This window comes from Mesoplodon bidens (genome assembly GCF_964165515.1).
Source record: "Mesoplodon bidens genome assembly, chromosome: 1".
Classification (NCBI taxonomy): domain Eukaryota; kingdom Metazoa; phylum Chordata; class Mammalia; order Artiodactyla; family Ziphiidae; genus Mesoplodon; species Mesoplodon bidens.
Window position 1 is genome coordinate 170,408,598 of NC_138176.1, and position 23,662 is coordinate 170,432,259.

General features: G+C 53.2%; 1 protein-coding gene across 1 annotated transcript in view; it reads right to left on the reverse strand.

Annotated features, from left to right (window-relative positions):
* Positions 1-23,662, reverse strand: part of LOC308628990 (cadherin-23-like) — a gene marked incomplete at its 5' end in the record, with an annotated part of 201,076 nt that overhangs the window by 1,921 nt on the left and 175,493 nt on the right. The gene's annotated exons all lie outside the window — the stretch shown is intronic.

Sequence of the window (23,662 nt, forward strand, 5' to 3'; positions counted from 1 at the left end):
TGGGCACGTGTTCCTGTGGAACCAGGGGCTGGCAGGGAGGCACGCCTCTCTTCTTGGTTGCCCAGGGATGTTGAGGGGCTTCCTCCCAGAACCCATTCCTGCTGAGAGAGGGGCAGCCAGGCAACCTGGAAGCCTTTACACCATCAGAGAGGGGTGGTCCCAGCAAGGCTGGAAAGGACACCCTCAGCGAAGCCTGAGAGTCACAAGATTCTGATGCCCTAGGAGCTGTCCCTTAGGTGCTCAGATACATTTGTGAAATAAATGCATGTTAACCCTCGGTCTCTTGAGGTTTTTCTACTTACAACTACAAACTGGCAAAATAAGGGCACTGCCAATTTTGGGATCCAGGCAAGCAGCGGGTCCTCCAGAGCCCCCAGCCCAGAGGGGTCCCGCGGATTGTGCAGGCAATGCTCTTCCAGCCCTGCTGGGCTGTGCAGTTTCCAAGTCTCCCTGGTGTGGAATCCATCCATCAGACCGAGAGGACCAATTAAATGCCCGAAGGGGCACTAATAGCCAAAGCCGGCAGCCTGTGACAGCGCTGAGCAGCTGACACCGACACCTCTCCCTCCCCTGGACCTTAGCCCCACCACAGGACCTGGGGCCCGAGAGGGTGGGCCGTCTGAGCTGTGCCCACAGCAGGTGGAGCGTGCCCCCCACTGAAGCTCCCTCCCCACTGTGCCCCACATGCCTCCCAACTCCAGCCCTTCCCAGGCTCACTTACCAGGTTCTATCAGGGGAAGTCGGTCAGTCAAAGGGTATGGAGACAGAGAAGGAGCCGGGAAGGAGGAAGAAGGAACCAGAGAGAAAATGGTGAGATCCGAGGTCAGGGTAACAGAAAGGGGCCGAGCTGGACCCCAGGAGCACACCCAGCTCCGGAGGAACAGCTCCCTCTGCATCTGCTGGGCCACGTTCTCTGGGGTGCTGAGGAGGGGTGGGTGTGTGTGGGGTGTGCACACACGTGCTGGGGTGTGGGGAGGTCTATGCAGCCCCACATCCAGAGGAGAGGGAGGGACACAGAGGAAGAGGTACAGGGGCACAAAGCGTGAGGCGGGCAGGGGTTCCTGTATCCCTGAGCTCCCTCTGTCCTCACCCAGAGGGAGGTGGGGATGGTCAAAGGCTGGGAGAGGAGGGGCCACGTCCCTCTGTCCTACTCCCAGGAGCCTGGACAGGACGCCTGCAGGAAACGACCCCAAGCATTGTTATGTTTTAATTTTCCTAACATAGAAAATGTTAACGACTTGATAAACACAGACTCGGAAAGTCTTCACATAGTTCATTCAAAAGTGTAAAGGGCACACAACCGACTCCCTTTCCCTGTTGCCCCTACCCTTTGAGAGCCTTCCCCAGAGAAAACCATACCCCAATCCCTGGGTCTCTTTCCCCAGGAAATCCATGCATGTAAGAGCATTGTGTATCTACGCCTCCCCTCTTCGACACAAACAGTAGCATACTCTACACACTGCTGTGTTGGATTTTTTCCACCTAAAACTATGTCCTGAAACTTGTTTCACAATTGTTCAGATAGCTGACGATACCAACAATAATCACACAGCAAACATTCACTGGATGCCTACTCTTTGCCAGACACAGTTCAGAATAACCACAGAATAACCTTCTGTAGTTGCTGTTGGGAGCCCCTGGGGCAGTGCAAAGCCACATCAGAGCAGGCACACAGGAGGTGCTCAGATGCGATGGGGCTTCAGCAGCTTTTCCTCACCCGTTACTCTGTTCGATCCTCTTCCCATGGGCCACACGGTGGAGATGAAGGAATACTGGAGCTTGGAAGCCCCTCCAGAGGAAATCGAATTCACAGAGGGTGGTGGCAGAGCTCTCAGGCTGGGGTGCCCTCCAGACGGAGGGAAAGAGAGTCAGAGTCTGGTGCGGGCGTCCCCCAACTGCAGCTCCAGGGCACGGGGGGAACGTACTGGAGTTCCATCCAGCAATATGAGTGAGCTGAGCAAACCAAGACGGCATCGCTGAGCACTCCAAGGCTGCCTCTAAGAGGACGCCAGCAGAGGAGGCTGCCCCAAGAGCGGTTGTGTTAGAAATGAAGGAAGGGAAAATGCACTGCAGGTGGAGGGAGTGGCTTTAAACACAAAGTTCTCCGGCCTTAGAGTGTATCAGAATCACCTGGAGGCTTGGTAAACTACAGACTGCTGTCCTCCCCCAGGAATATCTGATTCAGTAGGTCTGGAGTGGACCTGTGAATTTGCATTTCTAACAAGTTCCAGGTGATGCTGATACCACTGCTGGAGTGGAGAACGAATAATTGATGATGAGGCAGACAAGTGAGCTGATTACAAAGGTCCATGTACAGAAGCTGGGGAGATTGTTGGGGTATTGGGAGGCTTTGCAGCTCTCCTACAGTCCCTCTGCAGGGGCCATCTGGAGGGCTCCAGCATGACATTGCTTCCGTGAGCAGTAGGGAGCCACTCTAGGCTCTGGAGCACAGGAACACTGGGGTTTAAAAAGGAAGGTGGGGCTTCCCTGGTGGCGCAGTGGTTGAGAGTCCACCTGCCAATGCAGGGGACACGGGTTCGTGCCCCAGTCCGGGAGGATCCAACATGCTGCGGAGTGGCTAGGCCCATGAGCCATGGCCGCTGAGCCTGCGCGTCCGGAGCCTGTGCTCCGCAAAGGGAGAGGCCACAAAGGTGAACTTGGCGGCCATGTGTGACTCACACCAGCGCAGCCCTCCTTACCTGGCTGCATGTCAGAATTGCCAGTGGAGCTCGAAAAAGAAACTCAGATGCCTAGGGCCACTGTGTCAGAATCTCTCAGGGGTGGGGCCCAGGCAGCTGCATTTTTTCACACTCCCTAGGGAACCACGTTGCTCAGTCAGGGCTGGGAAGACATCAGCTGGGACAGGGAGGGCAGCTTGGAGGCACCCACGGGGATCCCGGAGGGTGAACAGGGCAGAGGCAGAGTGGTAGTTCTCCACCCAGCCACACAACAAAACCACCTGGGGAGGGACTTCCCTGGTGGCACGGTGGTTAAGAATCCGCCTGCCAATGCAGGGGACACGGGTTCGAGCCCTAGGTGAGGGAAGATCCCACATGCCACGGAGCAACTAAGCCCGTGCGCCACAACTAGAGCCTGTGCTCCCCAACAAAAGAAGCCACCGCAATGAGAAGCCCGTGCACCACTACGAAAAGTAGCCCCCGCTCGCCACAACTAGAGAAAGCCCGCGTGAAGCAACGAAGACCCAATGCATCCAAAAATAAATAGATTTATTAAAAAAAAAAACCCACCCGGGGCGCTTTAAAATACCCCCATGCCTAGGTTGCACCCCAGACCAAGGAAATTAGACTTGGGGTGGAGGAGACGAGACATCAGGATTTTATAACGCTCTTCAGGTTACTCATTCTAACGTGCACCCAAGGATGAGAACTACTCGGGGACAGCCGTGGTTCCCTGAGTGTTCTACAGGAACGGGTAGCATCAGCATCACCTAGGAACTTGTTAGAAATGCAGATTTGGCGGTCACACTCAGGTTTACCATATCAGAAACCCTGGGGGTGGGGCCCAGCACTGTTTTAACAAGCCCTCCAGGTGTTTGCATGCCCGCTGAAGTTCGAGAATCCCCGGGACAGAGCAAGGCTGGGGGTGAGGGAGTGCGCAGGCAGAGGGACTGAGGGGACGCCTGGGAAGGTGGTGCTAGCTCAGTGCAGATGCAGGACAAGCACCTGGCCAGGCGGGAGCACTGGGTTTCTGACCTCCTCCCCACCCCAGGGCCTCTTGGCCCCTTCATATGAGATCTCTGGGTCTCAACGAGTGAGGTCAGCTCCCTTCTCGCTGATCTGCCGCCAGGGACTGGAAGTTCACTAGGCTTGACACTGTAGCTGTCAGGACCCCGCATATGGCTGTCCTGAGACCCCAGAGCCACCTCCGGCTAAATTCTCTCAAATGCTCAGCCTGCCCCTTTCAGAACCTGCCCAGAGGGCTAATTCCCGCTGGGACTTGGCTTGTGACTGTCAATCCCTCGGGATGTGTGTGTGGGATTATTACCCAGTTCGTTAAGTTGGTGCAAAACCCCTATTAACTGCAGCCCTCAGCCCAGAGCCTTCTAAAACAGCAGCTTCCATTTACCAAGCCTCTACCGTGTGCTTCCCATACCTTAACCAAAATTTTCACATCCTAGTGACGTCAGCATCAGTCCACCCTTTTTACAGAGAAGGAAACTGAGGCCAGAGAGGGTAACTTGTTCAAGATGCACAGCTGCCAGTGAAGGATTCAAACCCGGGTCAGTACTGACTCCTACAGGGTACAACAAGGGGCAAAGCGCGCCTCTGCCAAGATCAGGGAGGAAGGTGGAGGGGAGGGGACCCCGGGCTGTAGGAGGGTGCGGCCCTGCTCCTGGGGTCCTGTGTCCTCCACGCCCTTGATCCTTGCTCGCGCAGCCCGTTTGGGGGGGATCGGAGTGCGCGCTGCTTAGTGGGGCGGGGAGGGAGGGGGGAGGTGGGGAGAGGCAGGAGGTCCTCTTGGAGCTGTCGAGGGGCAATTTTGTTGGGAAAGGAGATAAAGAGGAACATCAAAAGGATCCCAGTGTGTGTGGAGAGGAGCCCAGTGGATTTAAATTCTCTTCCAGCCAGGAGAGGCGATGAGAAGGCTGATAGCCGGCAGCCGCGGGTCCCAGAGCCGAGCTGCAGCGCCGGCCCCTCCCCGCACCGGGCTGGGGAGCCGGCTGGCTGCCCATGGGGCTGCGAGAGTTTGGCTTTCTTTATTTATTGGAGGGGAGGGACGCATGAAATCACTCCTCACTACCCCGGCCCCGTGCAGCGAGCTACGCTTTGCTCCTGGTGACTGAAGTCTTGGTACCACTGTTCCCTACCCCGTGGAGGGCAGCACACCAGCCCCCCAGCCCAAGGTATCGGCCGCTGCCAGCAGGAGCTGCCTCCCCAGCCTCGACTCCCCAAAGCTCCCCTCCCACTCCTGGAAGTGGAGGGGTGGCCTTGAGGGCGGTCAAAGCAGACCTTGCCCGGCAAGGACGTTCCTGCCTAGCCTCTTTGCAGCTCCCACAGCCAATATTGGCTCCGTGATTGACCCAGTGTTGTTTTTCAAGTATGTATTGAGAGGTTATTATGTGCTGGGTCCTCTACAACTCTTAGCTCAGCGAGTGCTCACAACAACCTGGCAGCGTCCTGGGTGGCATTCACACTGGTTAACAGCTGCCATATGCAGGGCCCTTCCCTCCTCTTGGGGAGCAGATTCCACCCTGTCAGGCCATTAGGCTTGCTTGGAGGTGTCCTGGGTGCTCTCAGAGCCTGCACCTGACTTCTCTCTGGATATGGCTTCCCCCAGTCATCCCCTGCGGTCTCGGGCCACTGGCACTTCCCTCTGTAGATGACCTGGTCCCCCAAAGGGAGGAAGGCCTAACCCAGCCCCCAGACTCCTTCCCTGGATGTGAGACCTGCCGGTGCCTTCCTCATCCTGCTGACTCTTGCCTGGTTCTCCCCACCCTGAGGCACCTCCCTGCTGATGGTGGCACCAGTTTGCCCCTTAGAGATGCTCATCTCCCTCCACTGTTGGTCAGGGTAGTGGCCGGGTTGGTGACCCAGTGGTGTAATGCAGTGGAGAGAATGGGGTTCAGGGTTGGGAAACAGGCTCTGCTGCTTCCTAGCTGTGTGACCTGGGGCAACGCACTTCCACTCCTGGAGCCTCAATTTCTTCATCTGTGAAGTGGGGAGAATAAAGCATACCCCACAGGACTAAGCAGCAGTATTGTCTCTTTGCTTCACCAGGTTTTGGTGCGTGACTTGTGGGTTATGTTTTCTTGCCTAAGACAGGAGGCTCCCTGATGGCAGGAGCCTTGTGTGTGTTTTTCCTTTGTACCCAAACGCTAGGGGACCCTCACTCCACCCTATGAACCACGATGTGCCCTGGAGGGGACCTTAATTCCTTTCAATAGAAGAGGAAGGACCAGGGTCACGTGCATGTCACGTGCATGTAGAGGGGACTAGGGACTCTGCAGTGTTGTGAACCAAGACGAAGAAGGCCCAGGGACCCCCAGAGAGCTCTGTGAGCTGGTGGGACACCCTTAGCTCAAGGTGGGAATGGGGCTGGGGACCTGGAGTGCGGAGATGGGCCCACAGAGTCAGTGCCACCCTCGCAGAAGCCCTGTCTAAAATTGGCCAGCCAGGGAAGAGCCCTCTGACCAGTGATTCCAAGGTGTGAGGCCCTAAGCTTCAGTGGTGGCTAAAAGCACAGGCTTTGGAGTTAGACCTGAGTCCAGATGCGGGTACTACCCTTTCCAGCTGTGTGATTTTTGCACAGTTTTATCTCCTTGAACCTCAACTTCCTCACCTGCAAAATGGGGAGAATGAAGCCTACCTGATAGGGCTACTGTGGGAGAGCAGCAAAATATTAATAAAGTGCTTGGGATGGAGTAAATGCTCACTAAAGGAGAGTGGTTATTAGTGTTCTGGAAGGGAGGGGAGGGAGAGAGGTACCCCTGGGGAGGGGCTGATTTCTAGACCTCGGCTTGGCCAGGAATGAGAGGGGCAGGCAGAGAAGGACAAAGGCTCGGATGTGTGCAGGGGTGAGGGGACCCCCCCATCCTGGGCAGGGGGCCCTAGGCCTCCCTCCCTCTTCCACTGTGCCCTGTTGGTCTAATCCATGCTATTGAACGGCAGAAAATCAAAGTCCACGGAAGATGTATTTTTCATCACTCCTTTGTCCACCCTTTCACTTAACTAACTCCAGTCAGACATGCCCAGGTGAACTTGGCAGGGGGCCGGCCTCTCCTCACCCCTTCACTTCAAAACTTGCTGCTTCTTCCCACACTTGGGGGGGGCACCAAGTTGCTCTGGCCCCGCCTGCCTGCCCAGGGCAGCTGTCCCACACCCACTGCGCAGGCTGCCCACTGTGAAGTCGGAGTCCAGGGGACAATGGGGAGAAGCCCTGCACTATCATTGCCTCCATCTCCTGACTCCGCCTCAGTCCCCAGGGACCTTCCAAGCTTCAGAGTCTGGGAGACGTTTGCTGGCACGTCCCCAGTCATTTCTGGGTGAACGGCCACCTCTGTCTCCTTGTGTTCCTCCCACCCCCTCCAGTTACTGGGCACGGCGTCCCAACGCCAGAGACCCAGCAAAGCCCATGTCACATGGTGGTAGCTCAGCTCTGCTGTGTCTTCTCCTTCTGCATCCCAGGCTTGCCTGGCTCAGAGCCTCAGCTTCTCCACCCTGGGAGTGTGGGCCAACTCTCAGGCCTGAATCAGAGATGGTGGGCACTGCCCCTGGTTGACCAACTGTCCCAGTCGGCCTGGGCCTGGGAGGGTTCCCAGGATGCAGCAGGGTGAAGGACAGCCCTCATTTCAGGTTCTCAGTCCACCTACACCTCCTTCCCAAGCTCCTCTTGTGGTTTAGACCCTTGAACAGTGTGAGCCTGAGGTCAGGAACCAGGGGTCTGAGGTTTTCTCTGGATCTGCCATTCCTCTCTGGGGCAGGATCTTTTATCTCTCTGGGCCTCAGTTCCCTGATCTGCAAAATGGGAAGCGCGGACTGGGTGATGCTCTAAGGGCCCGTTAACACCTGCTGTGCTCTTTCAAACTGCTTTTCGCACTTGCTCTGTCCACTCCTCTCTCCGAGCCTTCTCTGATCCTTCTCTCTCTCCCCTTCCCTCCCTCTCCGTCTTTTCTCTCTTCCCCTTTTGCTTGTATCCCTCTTCTCCCTGTTTTCTTGCCCCTCCCCTCTCCCCTTTCCCTTTTCCTTTTCTCCCTCCTTTACCTTCTACCTCCAACTCTTCCTCCCTCCCTCCTCCTCCTCCCCCCATCGCCCTTCCTCTGCTTCCCCCTCCTCCAACCCTCTCTCTGGCAGACCTGGCCCTCCTCTCCCCAGGTTATCTGTTGAATTCCACACACGCCTGCACAGACAGGATCAATCCGAGGCTGCCTTGCCTTCAGCTTATCTCTGCTCCAAATAATTGATTTTCCCTCTTTAAGAGTAACTTGTTGGTGAATTCCCATGTATTGCAAAAACCCCTGTGAAATCTAATTCAATCCTATTGGCAGCTGGAACTTTGGAGAAAGAATACTAGAGAGCTGTCAGTTCCATCACTAGCAGACGTGTGTATTAGTCACCTACAGAAGAGATCCAGAGGTGGGCAGGTGCTCCTCACCTGCACATGCACACCTCCCTCCCTCCCTCTCTCCCTCTCTCCCTCCCTCCCTCTCTTCCTCCAGAGGCATCCGGTCTGTCAGCCCCGCAGTCAGCCCCAGCTCTTCTGGGAAATGAATTACAACGTGCATTGGGTACATGCATTAAGGTAAATGAGGGACAGGTGCTTTCAAATTCTGTTTTCCTAATTTGCAGCCCATTACCCTAGTGCACTATGGGGATCTCACCCAGCTACACCTGACAGCTTGTTTCTTTCCTTGCCCCTCTCCCCACCCCTTCTGTCCCTGGGTGCTGAGTCCCAACTCCAGGGACCCAGCAAAGCCCATGTCAAGCAGGGGTAGCTCAGCTCTGCTGTCTCTTTCTCTTCTGTGTTCCAGGCCCGTCTGGTTCAGAGCCTTGGAGTGGGCCCCCTCTCAAGCCTGCATCGTTGATGATGGGTACTGCCCCTGGTTGACCAGCTGTCCCAGTTTGCCTGAGACTGAGAGGGTTCCTGAGATGTGGGCTTAAAGTGTTAAAACCTTGGCAATCTCAGGCATATTAGGATAATAGGTCCCCAACTCTACGATGAGAGTCTGAGAGCCCAGCAGCGGCCGGCTGGCACCACTGTCCAGGTGTGGAGGTCATGCGCTGGGTGTGGAAGACAAGGAGTCTAAGCATCTAGTTCCAACCACACCAGCCCCTGTGTCCCACAGGTGCTCCCCAAACTCTGAGCTGACTTTGGAGGTTCAAACCCCCAAGCAGCTCATACACAGGAGCTGGTCCTTACCAATGAGGAGGGTGCACAGCTGACTAGAAGCTCTTGCTCAGCCTTGGTTACCATGGCTCTGGGTGGGTTCCGTCTGGGGGTCACAGGTGCCATCTATGTCCACTAGATACAGCAAAGCTAACTGTACCCACCCCTAGAGATGGAACCAGTCACTCTGGCCTCATTTCTATGCCCCAAGCAAATAGCCATTTCATCCAAATCTTTAGGCTACCCTGGACTTCTAGGGACCTGAGCAATCAGCCCAGTGGGTACTTACTGAAACAAAGTGGCTTCAGGGGGTACCTGTCAGGAGGGCTAGGCTCCCCTTAATAGTGCCCATGGGTGTGGCTGAAGGGCAAGCTTTATGTGGAAAGCCCAGGGCTCAAAGGGACCTTTCCAGGCCCACAAATGCAGAGACTGCTGCCCAGGCCAGAGGTACTGGACTGGTACCTCCACGAGCAAAGGGCAGAGGGACCATGTGAGATTCATGAGGCCCGAGCTCTTAATTCCAGAAAAATATGCTCCACCCCACAAGATCCCAAGGGAGCCAGGCCATGGCCCCCTCATCCTTTCCTCCCTCTCTCCTGCATGGGACCCTGTTTGAAGGCACCTGTCCTAAGTGGAAAGCTTAAGGATTTCTTCCTTGTGGCCCGGCCTCCCAGCACGGGTGGCCACTTTTCTAACATTAAAGTCTGCCATTCTGGTCAGAATCTGCCAACTTGGACGTCACCCTCACACCTGGCTTCAATCCCCTTTCTCACTCCACTGGCAAACTCTGCACCGGAGTTTTGGCTGGGGTTGGGGCAGTGGGCGAAAGAAGTGTACTCAGAGCTGCAGGGAGGAGAGGCCAAAATGCAGGAAGAAAGGGTGTGCATCCCAGTCTGCCCCAAGGCCAGAATCTTCCTGCCCCTCCCTCTGGGGGCCCCTTCTGCAGAAGAGCACAAGGCCTGAGGGGCAGAACCACAGCAGGAGGACAGGGAGCCTCGCTGGGCTGGCGGAGCGGGTGTCCAGCCTCTGCTTGCTGGCTGGGCCCTCTAGGGGCCTCGGCCTCGGAGCAGGGAGGGGCAGGGTGCAGAGCTGGGAGCGGGCCTTGCACTGAGCGGCCGCCTGGCTCTGTCCATTTACCATGCTAAAACTATTTCCCTGTTCCCACAGAGAGAGAAATGTGGCAAGGCAAAGAAATCTACACGCCTTATGGAAATCAGGAGGGAGACTCTGCCTGCGCTAATCACACCACTTTATATTCCTCTGCCTCTCCAAGAGCAAGTCCACCTTCCCCATGCCTCTGGGTGGCAGGGAGGGGGTGGAGAGGGATCCCATTGCCTCAAGAGGCTTGGTGGAGGGGGGGCAGGTAGAACTCAAGACTATTTAGAGGCCATGAACCTGGGTGTCCTGGGAGCCAGAGGGGAGTGGGTGATTTCATCTCCTTCCTGCTCCTAGCCCTCTGCTGAGTGGAGCTGCCCAGACTTGGGGTCCCTTCCCTGAGAACAAAGGCACCACAAATGCCCTAAGGAAAGGGTCCTAGGCTGGGACAGGGCACTGGGCTCCAGGCAGATGGGTGACCATGCCTGATGCCAGTGTCACTCAGCTCCCCTTGGGCATCCCGAAGTCAAACCCGGGCACAGCTGCCCAGGTTTGCAAAGAGCCCTGCCTACATGACTCATGCCACACCTTCCCAGGCACACAGGTATCGGCCACATGGTAACTGTGGTTAAACAGACAAAGCAATACAGGCATGAGTGAATAACCTGCATGTATATATCTGTGAATGTGTGGGTGTGAGAAAAAATCAGAAGATAAGAGACGGTGGGAAGGGGGGCAAGAGAGGGATGATCTGATTCAAAGAAAAGCTAACAAAGATAAACAGATAGAGACTCGGAGAGAGAACAGGCAAGGGTGGTAGAGGGCATTCAGATGAAGAACTAGGTTGAGGGAAAGATGAAACCAGGAGCCTGGCCATGCCCAGCAGAGTGGTGGCAGATGGTGACAGCTGCCATCTTTTCCTCCACCTAGCCACTTCCCTCGCCTGCCCTTTTGAGCTTCTGCCACTTCCACCTCTGGGATTGCAAACCCTAGCCTCACTCCAACCCTCATCTTTTTCACGGACCCCCCATCCAGCCCTTGCCCATTTGTGCTATCTGCCCTCACCCTGTCCTCTTTCTACTTCTGTCCAGACTAATCAACCTAAAGCACATCTCTGAGGGTATCACTCATACTCAAGAACTGTCGATGGCTCCTGACTGCCTGCTGAATTAGGTTCAAACTCATTGTGGCATTCATGGCCCTAGAGCCTACCCTTCTCCCTTATAGGAGGGTGGTATTATATATTTGTTGAATTAAATGACAGTGGAGAGAAGGATGGTGCTATCTGAGCGTAAAAGTCCATCAGTGGTGCTATTTATGCTGGTACCTTTCACGTCATCTTTTTTGGGGGGATGCGGGGGGAAAGGTCTTCAATAATATAAATTTTTAGAAATTTTATAATTAACACGCAGTGAAATTGACATTTTGGGGTATACAGTTCTACGCATTTTAGAATATATAGCTTTCCTAAAAGCTATATATAGCTTTCCCCCATCACAAACAGGACGCAGAACAGGTCCACCCCCACCCCAAACTCCCTTGTGCTATCCCTTTCCAGTCACCCCTCTCTTACCCCTAACCCCTAGTAACCACTGATGGGTTCTTTGTCACTAGAGTTTTGTCTTTTGAGAATGTCATAGAATCACACAGGACGTCTGTCGCCTTTGAGACTGGCTGCTTTCACTCAGCAGAATGCCTTTCAGATCCATTCGATTCTCACTTCACCTTTGTGGTCTGCTTATTTAAGCACAGTCCCATTCCTATAGGATGAGTTAGCATATCTGCACGGACTGCAGAGCTAGGGAAGGAAAGTCCCGCATCCCTCTAAGGGCTGGGCCAAAGCCGGTGTACTAGGGAGGGCTTCGAAGGTGGGCGGGAGAAGAGGGTTAAGTGGATTTAAAAAAAAAAAAAAAAAAAGCCTGGTGGACCTGCTCAGTAAATGTCAGTGGATGTGGACCTTCCCTAATGAGGGTAATTAAGAGTCCTTATGTTGAGAACAGAAAAGTAAATACAGATACGTATGTTAACTGGGGACTACTGATAGATGTTCAGGCAGCTGCCTCCTGGTCTCCTCACCACTGTCTCAATCGTTCTCCTGTCCTTCAGTGTTCCCTCTTGGTCCTCCTCCTCCCTCAGGGGTGGCTCCTTCTCAATGTCTTTGCTGGTTCATCCTCATCTCCCCTAACATGAACACTGAGGTGCCCTCAGCCCCCAGCCCTGCTCTCTGTTCTTACCCACACCCCTTTCCTTGGGTGAGCCTGGTTAGAACCACGGCTTTAACTACAATCCAGACGCTGGTAACACTCCCATTTTCCCCTCCAGCCTGGACCCAATTAGTGTGGCTGGAGCCTCCTTGGCTCGAGAGGCTCCTGTCTAGATTTCTAGGATCTCGGAGAGCCAGCTGAGGTCAGGTAGCTTGAGATAGGCCACGGTAGGAGAAGGTACACCACAGAGATCACCAAGTGCTACATGTTAGGGTCCTCCAACCCCAGAGCCGCTTGTTGGGCGTTTACCAGCACACCCCCTCTGGCTTCCCGGCATTTCCACTTGAATGTCTAATGAGCATGTCAAACCTAACATGTTGAAAGCTAAGCCACGGATTCCACCTTCCCCTCACCGAAGCTACTGCTTCACTGTCTCAGGAAGTAAGAACTCCAGTTTCCTAACTGCTCAAGTCAAACAGCTCGTGCAGTCATCCTCAAGGACCCCCATCACCCCAGCAAATCCTCTCCCTTCAAACACGCCCAGGAGGTGACCACTCCCCACCCCTGCACACACCTCTCTGCCCACTTACGGCCCTCGCCTCCTAGGAATGGTCCTGCCCTGCGTTGTCTATGAACCCAGTGCATCCTTAAAGTCTTTTAATTGAGATAAAATCATCATTTTAGCCATCTTAATGTGTACGATTCAGTGGTTTTGCGTGTATTCACCACGTTGTACAACCACCACCTGTATCTAGTTCTAAAACATTTTTATCATCCCCAAAGGAAATCCTGTACCACGAGCAGTCCCTCCTCATTCCCTTTCCCTCCAGCCCCTGCGACCACTCATGTGCCTTCTGTATCTATGGATCTGCCTGTTCTGGACATTTAATGTAAATGGAATCACCCGCTATGTGGCTTTTTGTGTCTGGCTTCTTTCACCTAGCATCCTGCTTTCTAGGTTCATCTGTGTTGCACCATGGATCAGAACTTCATTACTATAACAGTTGAATAATATTCCACTGTACGGAGATAGCACATTTGTTTATCTACTCATCAGGTGGTGGGCATTTGGGTTGTTTCCAGAGACTGTCCTTTTGAAACTTTGGTCCGATCAAGTGTCTTGTTCCCTGCTCACTATCTTCCTGCCTCTGAAAGCAGAGCCTCAAAAACAGCCAGGCCTGTCTGCCCTCCCCCAGCCCACGGGCCTCCTCGTGGCTTCCTCAACATGCAGGCACACTCCTGCCTCAGAGCCACCATGCCGGCTGCTCCCTCTGCCTGGAATGCTCTTCCTCCAAATAGCCACACAGCTCACCCGCCAGGTTCACTGAGGTCTCTCCTCAAACGTCATCTTATTGGAGAGACTTCCTCTAACCCCTTCCCCTCCCAAGCACTCTCTTAGGCCCATCACTCTGCTTTATATTTTCTCCATGGCTCTCATCACCACTTGACATAATATATATCGATTTGTTTCTTTAGCCTTCCACTGCACATACACTGCCCGAGGGCTGGACTTTGGCTGTGTGTTCACTTACGAACAGTGCCTAGAAGAGCACGTGGCACGCAGTAGGTGCTCAACAAATACCTGCTGAATAAATGAACGAATGACTGATTCCCGCCTCCCACGCAATGCAAGAGTCCCTCTAGGGCATCTCTTTCCTCCTGCCCCCGGCCTGCTCCCCTGCGTGCTTCACTAGCTGCTCGCTGTGTATCGCTGGCCCTGCTCTGTGACCTCACGTGGAAGGTTCCTCTCTGAATTCGTTGTGCTCAAGTGAGAAGAGCAGAGGTACCTTCTGCCTGTTGACACTAGGCTCAGGGCCCTTGTCAGGACAAAGGAGAGGGAAATACACTCCGCTCTGCACCGAAACATCCTTCTAACTTGGGATGTAAACCTATGACAACACCAATCTCGAAAACTTCTCTCACTCCCAATTCCTTTTTCAAATTCAATGGAGAAGCTAAGGTCTGGAGAGGAAGGAGGAAACGTCTGCCCTAGGTCTTCACGGACAGAATGACAACACAGCCATGAAACCTTGCCTTGCATCGAATGCCTCCTACCCACCTCCCGGCCCATCCCTGCACCATTCTCCCCGCTCAGGGGACAGAGGCCGCAGGAGCCCAGGAAAGCAGGGGAGGAGGCTCCCTGGCCTCCTCGGTGGCCGGCCCTCCCCGTGGCTGCTCTGCAGGGCTCTGCGCTCCCTGTGCCTTGCTGATGAGGATGTTTCACAGCCCATGGTCACGGTGACAGGGTGGGATACACAGGCCCAGCTTCAAGACGGGGATGAACAAGACACACCACCAGTTGCTGTTGGGGCCGTGACAGCGGGTGGCAAATGGGGCAGGTGGGGGAGTGTGGGAGTTAGAAACCACGTTCTAGGGTGAGGCTGGGCTCACCAGGGCCCATGGTGAAGGGGCACCAGAGTGGGCATGACCCAGCCAAGAGGCGATGGAGAGAGCATGAAGTTTGTTAGTTCTGTTTATGATCCAGGTGGGGGTCTCCAGGAAGACCAGACGCTGCTTTTAGGGAGCATGACTCGGAGGATAAAATGATTCCCGGTACTTCCCATCTGTGCCAATGGGAGGTGGTGGGCGTGGGGAAGGGAGCTGGGTAAAAGGTGACCAATCCCCCAGATCCAATATGGAAGATGACCTCCACCCGCTGGAGGGGACTCTAGAGCCATGGGTACTTGGGTGGGGAGGGGTGAGGTATGGGCCCTGGCACTACAGCTTCCAAATAGGCCCTGCCTGCTTCACACCCCCACCAGGGCTACGGGGCCTGGTGTAAAAAGCATGCTAAGTAGATTTATGGTGAGACTAAATTAGGAGGTGTCTGAATCATGTCGAGGACACCCTCTGCTCCTCAGGGAGGTTGGAGCTTAGCATGCTGGGAGGAATCACACCACGGGATGCAGCCACACACAGAAAAATCCTAATAATCATCATCGTCATAATAAGAACCTCAGCCAAGGCAACTGGGGAGAAATTAATGGGAAAAAGCACCGATGGGGCTGCCCTACTCTCCCTGGCTTTCCTTCCAGAGCGGCTTTGCTTTGAAGTCAAAAGATATTTTCCTGGTGAGCCTAAATCTTGAGGGAGGAACCCTAGAAATATGTATTGAAGCTGTGACATGGCAGAGGTCTTGCAGACAGACCCCTGCCCACAGCCAGGGCAGAGGCGGGGAACAAATGTGCAGAGCGGTGCTCACCCAGGCACCACGGATCCCAGGTCCCAGCTATACTGACTGTGCTTTGGGTGGACGCTTAACCCCTGCTTTGCAACAGAACCACCAGAAAACCTTTCAGAAATAGGAGTAGCCAGGATGGGCACCTGGCTGGGGGCAGAGGGGCTAGGCAATGTGCCTTGCCTTGGTTGTTCCCGGGGCCAGACCCCCCATCCTCTACCTCCTCTCTGCTTTACTTCAGTGATGAAGTCACAAGCTGGGTGAGAGGTACAGAATGTTGGAGGCATTCCATCTACTTCCCTCATAGCCCCCGGGGGATTCAGTGGGAGGGGGGTCATTTCCAGCCAGATCCTAGTTATCTCCCTAATGGAGGGGAAAGAAGGGCCTGGATGATTGGATAATCACACATCCCACAGGGAGCAGAAACCTACATCTGCCTCCACAGATGCCCTCCCCTCTCTCCCTCATCTCTCATCACTGCTTCTAGAGTTTGGTTTCTAGTTCAAATTGCTTTGGAAAATAGGAAAGCAGAGGTCCATGTCTTGGGTCACATCAGCAGGTAGGGAGAGTTTAGGGCAGCTGGGATCACTCCCTAGGGTGCCAGGGATGTATATTTCCTGTGCCTCTACTGCAAAGTAGATGTTGGTAGGTGGATTTATGGGGCCCAGTTGAACAGTGGCCTGGAGGGTCCAGAGCCGGAAGATGGACCCTCAGCTGAATGTCTGACATGGAGAAAGTGGCCTCCCTGTTCTCACCCCACCTCACCCCAAATGGATGTGCAGCTCAGGATGGCAATTCTGAGAACCACTGGAAGGTCAGCCTTAGAGCAAAAGCCCAAGGAGGGAGTCCGGCTGAAGGGGGGCAGTTAGTGAGGACAGGGATTAAGGAGGAGTCTTCCATCTTTTTCGTGCCGTGGACCCTCTAACAGTCTAGTAAACCCCACAGACCCCCTTAAGAGAATAACATTTTAATTGCATAAAATAAAACACACGGGACCACAATGTCAATTAATTATCTTGAAATACAGCTATCAAAGCATTTAAAAAGGGTGTTATAGTAGAATTATGTGCTTCTTAATGCATAAAACAATGAGATTTGGCAGCAGGTCTAATATACACTGTAATTTCAAAGTAGTGATGCGTGTAAATGATATTTTGAGATCCCTGTGACACCTGTAATGCGATATGAAAATATCTGAGATTTCTCTTGGGCTCAGAGTCACAGGTACTATTAAGGCCGCTGTGGTTTGTTTCTATTTCATAATTAAAGGGAGTGTGAAAGTTCAGGTAGAGGTTAGCAGAAATAAAGATGGAGATTTTTCTCCATTCAGGGTCAAAGATGCCTTGGCGAGTCAGTGGGCTCCCATCCTGGATTAAGAACCCCTGGACTAAAAGGACGCCTGGGAGGGGCCCATGGGGCCGGCACCACAACCTTGCAGGGCTGTGTGGGGAGAAGGGCCAGAGGAACTGCAGGCTGGACGGACTGACTAACAGGAACAAATGCGAAAATGAATTTAAATAAATACAAGGTTGCGGGCTAGGCTCCCTGACAGGCCTGGAACACATGTGAAATGGAAAATGAGGGTGATGGATAAAAATAAAGCCAAGATTAACAGGAGAACAAGAGCAACCTCCCCTTTCTCACTGCCCCCTCATCCCTACAAATAAAACCAATATTCTGGAATATGGCCTTTTCTCCCTGTCATTTGCTTTCTTTTACTTATCTGTTTGGTGATGTTTTCTCCTTGGGGAGGTGGGTAAGTCCGTTTGTTTGTTTTTTTTCCCAATGCCCCTCAAACAAATGAATAGTGTCATCTCCTGCCTGAAATAGGAATTAGCTCCTGCAAGATGTGTTCCCACTCACCTCTGTGGTGCAGCCGCCCCCAATGCCTCACCTCCCCCTCGCCTTCCCACTAGCCATGCTGGAGGTGGAAGACCCACCTGCTTGGTGGGACAAAACCTCTGAGAATGGGGAGTCATGGCTGTAAGTAGGGAGATGAGCAAGAGGCACAGAAGTGTTTAAAGCCAAGCGCTGAGACCCACCGGCTGTGTGACCTTGGGGAAGCCTCTTAACCTCTCTGAACCTCAACTTCGTTTTCCCTAGAAAGGACACAATAATACACGTATCTTCCAGGGCTGGGATTAAGAATTGTTAGGATTTAAAGAGTGCTTTTTATGGGCCAGGCACTGTTCTAAATACGCATATTGACCCATTTAATCCTCATAATAGCTCTATGAGCTAAGCATTATTACTGCCTCCATTTTGGATCAGAGAGGATAAATGAGTCCCCTAGGGTTACACAGAACAAAAGTGGCAGCGCCAGGATTTGAACCCAGGCAGTCTGGCTTCAAAGGCCTTATTTGTAACCACTCTAGCTGGCTCTTTCTTCCTAACCCATGAAGGGCCAGGCTGCCCCAGGTGGTATCTAATAAAAAAGCACGTGGGTGGGCAGGGAGAGGCTGGGGGCAGGGCATGAGGCCCACAGCGGTGCCAGGCCCCTCTGCCCAATGAGGGGAGCAGAAGTGGCTGAAGCAAGTTCAGCGGGGGAGGATGGGCCAATGTCGGGGTTTGGTTAGCGTTAGGGTTAGGGAAGCTTCAGGCAGTGCCCTCCCCCTTCCCACCCAGGTCCTCTTGGACAAAAAGAGTGTTGGGATTTATAGTCTTCAGGCTGACTGCTCCAACCCATGGTTTCCCAGCGGTGGCCACTGAGGCACAGAGTGGGGACATGACTTGCCTGGAATCCCTCTGTGAGTGAGGGGTGGGACAGGGCTTCCCTGCTCGCTCCACCACCATCTTCTCCAGGAGCTCCGGACAGGTCTGGTAGCAGAGTGCTATAGTCAGAGTTCAAAACCCTGGGTCGATCTGAACACGGGAGAGCCTCAGTCACAAAGGCTGAAGACAGCCACTCAATGTCCTCCTGAGAAGTGTTCTGAAGGCAGTTTCTAGTGGACTTTTTAGGTTTCATTGTAAGGGGCCTGGCGTTCTCTGGCTTCTTGCAAACACCTTAAGAGGAAATTGGCTATAGGGCAGGAGAGCCTCAAGTCAGATGCTAGGAAGCACCTGCCGGCTGGAACAGGTGGTCAAGGGAGGTGGGAGGGTTTTCTGTGTGGGAGACTTTGCTGCGTTTCCCTGCTTCCACCCATGGCCCCTGACAGCCCATTTTTAACACAGCCATCGGGGGCTCCTAAAGAAAGATGACTCAGAACACATCAGCTGGCTCCCATTGGGGCTCACAGTCACAGAAGAACACCTCCCCGTGGCTGGCAGGCCTGGCACCATAACGTTAGTTGAGTGAATGAATGCATCATCCCCCACCTGTGTACATTTCAATATAGTCCCTCACAGAGGCCAGGGGGCAGCGGGCGGCCGGCAAATTAATGAGGTCTGAAGACCATTCTGTAATGACTGCAATTCCCAGAATAGGGCAGAACTGGGCAGCAGAGGCTTCTCTGGGGGGATATTGGCACCCCACTCTCCACTCCGACCCTTCTCCTCCGCAAACATATTCTTAAGGACAGCAGCAAATCTGTTCTGAGAAGCTGTGGGTCAGAAGTAAAGTGGATCAAATGGTCCCAACTCCTGAGAATAAAGGTAGGATATAACACGGATGGTATTTCCCCTGATGAGCATGTGAGAGGAACTGTCCATTTTTAGCCCAGTCAACTGGGCAGGGTCATGCTTAGTACAGAAACAGTATTTAACAACAATCCCCTTTGCTGGAATTTGTAAAGCAGACAGAGGCACGGATGGGCTTCCACACTCCCTGCCTCTGGCCCCCTAACCCTTCGGAGGCAGGAGGCAGATAATCCACTTGCAACTAAGTAGAAGAGTGGCTTTTTAGGACAACTGAACAGAAACTGCCAACCCTCCCAATCAGTGCAGATGGGAAAACATGACAGCCTGTGAGCTGGCTCAGCTGTAGGTAGGACTGAGGAGGGCTGCAGGCAAGATCAGGAGAGGAAAAGTTGACCAAACTGGGGAAAATGCAAAGATCATGTTGAGGGCAAGGGGGTGGGTAAGGATATGGTAGGGATGAAAGTGGGTGAGTGTGTAGCTACTCCCTGTGGCTTCCGAGAACAGCAGCGAGGAGGAGACAAGAGAATGCCCAGCAGCTGAGCTGGGGGAATGAGGCTGCCGAGGCCTTTCATTTGAAACTCAGAGATGAGCTCCCATACCAAGGCTGACTCCTGGGGCCTTTGCCTTGAGATTCTTTTGATGTGATTTGCATTACAACCATCTATTTGCATCTCAACTGTCAGTACAAATGGATGGTTGTTGGCTTCAGCCCACCCTGTCCCTTTCTCCTCTGGCTTCTGTTAAGTTTTCTATAGCCGGGCAAAGAGGAAGAAATTACTCAGCGAGACTTGACAAAAGGGATGCAGTCCTTGGGACAGAGAAAGGGCCTCTTTCATGCACCTTTGTTGTCTTGAAGTGTCTGGCAGAGCCTGAGGTTCAGTGAGAGGCTGAGTAGAATCTTGGATGTGGAAGGGATGGCAGGCATTATCTAGGCTTTGTGAATTAGATTAGCATCCTTATTAGGAAAGACTGCCACAAAGGGCTGACTGAGAGGTTAAACTGCTTCCTCTTTCCCTTCCTGTTTTCCATCAGCACCCTCTACTGCCCCACAGTGGACCTTTGAGGTCACCTTCCTACATAAACTCAGCCGGATTTAGGCTTCAGCATAAGGGTACTGACTGATGATCTAGTTTGGATAAAGCCCTGGGCCACCTCATCGCTTCTTTTATCATTTAATCATGTTTTTAACTCAACAAAAATAAACTTCTGCGTGCCCCCCAAGTGCCAGGCAGAGTATGAAGCACTGGGTTACACTGGTGAGCAAAAGCAGACCTGCTCCTACCTGTGGGTCATTTAGCCTAATGGGAAGACAGGTACTCTTGAGACCACCACACTAATAACTGCAAAATCACACTCATGATGAGTGCAAGGGAGAATCACATGTTCTAGAAAATCTACAACAAAGGGATCTGACCTCTCCTCATGCGCCCTTCCCTTCTCCAAATCTGCTCAATAAACATTTTCCTGCCATAGCTAGCAAATCCAGAGTCACTTTCAACCCAGACACAAATCCCAACAGATGGAGTCTCCCCTCAGAAAGAGGTTGGAAAAATGACAATTTAAAAAAATCTTTTACAACAGCTCTTGAGTCCTCTTTGAGGTTCTCTGATTTTTCCCAGACATTGGACACTTGGGCAATGCGGCAAGTGCCTGTGGCTGCTGTCTTTTGTTCCTGTTGGTGATGTGGCTGAACACTCCACCTTGGGAACCTGGGACCTGGCCATCAGCACCCAAGACTAGGCTTTGGGAGCATCTACCTGGCCAGATCTGAATCCCTCCAGAGTTTTGGAGAGTGGAGAAGAGATGGGAGATACAAAAGAGCAGGGCAACTGAGAAAGCAATTTCTCTCTCTCTCTTACTTAGGCACCAGCCCAGGACCACATCTGGGGTGGTTTGGGTGCTGCCCTATGGGGAGACAGGAAGATGGTCCAGGTGACCTTAGGGTGGGATAGCCTGGGCTGCCTCTCCTCCTCTCTCTGCACCTCATTGTGCCCTGGAGAAGTGGGACCCTGTGAGAAGGAGGCCAGTCCTCTACTGTCAGAGACACTGGCCAAAGCCCAGGGGAAAGCAACTGAGTGGTCCCTGGTGGTGTTGAGCATCCTGTTCACAGTGGGCGTGCTGATGGCTGTGTCCGAGTGGGGAGGGGTCACTGGGGCAGGCTGGATCCAGATGCCCCTCAGCATTCCTGCAGATGCTTCAGATAGGCTTCCCACAAAGGGAGCCTGAGGTAAAACCCAAGAGGTCAGAGTAACTTTGAGATCCCTCAACAAGTTGCAGGGCCCTGGGAATTCTGGCCCTGCCGGTGGTGATGTCCCTGGACCCATCTGGTTAACATTTGTGTGTGGCAGGCACCATGCTACGTCCTATACACGTATCATCTGAGCTCCTCCTCTCCACATACCTTGTTGATACCCTTTGTGGCAGAGACAACTATTTAGCTGCTTCCCCACATTCCCCAGCCTTCAGGCAGTGAGGTGGGGGCACCTAACTAGTTCTGGCTGATGGGCCCTGAGTAGAAGTCACACTTCTGGGACGAAGCGTAGAAGAGCTGGTGATTAACCCTTTAGCTGCCTCCTGCTTCCTGCAGCAACCACGATCATGCAGAGTGTACACCTGAGTGACCACACAGAGGAGGGTCTCCCTGCCCACCCTTGCCGGATAAGTAGTCCAAGTGAGAAATAAACTGCTCTTTCAGGGTTAATTTGTTCCTGCGATAGAAACTGACTTATACATTGTCTTTTTATTTCTTTTTTATACAGATGAGCAAAGTGAGGCTTAGAAAGGGTCGTGACTCACCCAAGGTCACAGAGCTAATAAATGGCAAGGCTGGCCTTGAACACAGGCCTCGGCTGATTCCTTGGCTTGGCATTCAAGGCCCCCCGAGGCCTATGTCCCAGCCCACCTTGCCAGCAGCCCACTGCACAATCCCTGATCAGTTGCACGGGTTACTGCCTGTTCCCTCCATCTACTTACAGGTTTCTCCCTCCAGTCCTCCCTGTGGGCCACAGCCTGGCCCCCACCACCCCTCCTGAGGACCCTTTCACCATCTGATTTATACCCCAAGGCTCAGCCCTAGTCCCCCTTTCACCATAGAGTCTTTCCCGATCCTCCCAGCCCCTACTTCCCCCTTCCTCAGCTGAGCTCTGGAGCCTCACTGCCTATAGTCACTGGACCCTGGACCCACGCTGCTTCCAGTGTCTCTCTTCCCTTGGGCATTATTATCAGCCTTAAACTTAGGATGGGATTTTCTTCTGAGGTTCTCATTCACACAGCTGTCTCCAAAGGGGGACCTGCACTCCCAGGGGATATAAGATGATCCACTGGGGTGTGAGAAAATGTTAGAATCTGTTTTTATACTTGTTTGTCTCCACCATTTAAACTTTCCACATTATTGTATATGTTTTAAAATTACATATTACATTTGCATAAACACATTTGGCCCCATGGGGCAGGGACCATGGATTCCACTTCCTGGACTCCCTGAAGTGGCCAAATATAGCTGCTTGTAAACAGTAGATGCGGACTTCCCTGGTGGCACAGTGGTTAAGAATCCACCTGCCAATGCAGGGGACACGGGTTCGATCCCTGGTCCGGGAAGATCCCACATGCTGCGGAGCAACTAAGCCTGTGTGCCACAACTACTGAAGCCCACGCGCCTAAAGCCCGCGAGCCACAACTGAGCCCACGTGCCACAACTACTGAAGCCCGCGTACGTAGAGCCCATGCTCCACAACAAGAGGAGCCACCGCAATGAGAAGCCCATGCACCACAACGAAGAGTAGCCCCCGCTCGCCACAACTAGAGAAAGCCCTCCCGCAGCAACGAAGACCCAACGCAGCCAAAAATAAAAAATAAATAAATTAAAAAAAAACAACAGTAGATGCTCAGTACATACTTCAATTATCTCAGACAGATAGGTATGGAAAGACTTAGCAGGAGATGGAGGCATGTGTGCATGTACATATGTGTACACACGTGAACAGAAACGTGACTGTGCACGTACACACACACACACACACACACACACAGGCCAACTTGCCCTTGTGAACCTGAGTCCCTGGGGGGACTGTGTCCAGTTGAGAGAAGCTGACAGGAGACAGGAGAGGGGCCAGGAAGTGAAGAGGAACCAGGCCTGGAGCAACGCCAGTTCGGCCACATGTGAGGAGTAATTGCAGAGAACACCTCGGGCAGGAAAACCTAATGGAATTCCTGAGCAGAGTGGGCCAGGGGAGCAGCGGTAATAAATAGAAATCCTATTAAGGTTGTGACTGCTGACGGGCAAGGGAGGTAGGGCGAGGGGAGGGGCGGGTTGAAGGCGGGCTGAGAGGGTCCTGAAGGCATAGAAGCTGCCCCATCCAGGCCCGGTCCTTGGCTTAATGACACAGGGCATAGCTAGGCTCAAGGGAGCTGCAGCCCTGCCGGAGCCTCCTCCCTCCTGTCCCTCTTGAGCTCTCTCTCACTCATGGCCCATGTCCCTCCCTCTTAAGATTGGCCTCAGCCTGGCTGGCCCTTGGGCAAGGGGATACAGGTGTCCTGGACCCCCTGGAGTCTCTGTATGGCCTGGGATCCTCTGGAAGGCACTTACACTCCTTGCAAGGAAAAGGCAGGGTCAGTATTACCCCCAAAGCAGGAATAAGACTTTTCCAAAGTCAGCATTTATACAAGAGCCTCTACCTTTTAAATTTTATATTTTTTGTGTGTATGTTTTAAAATGTACATACTAGGTTAGTATGATGATCATGTATATACATTTCTGAATATAGAA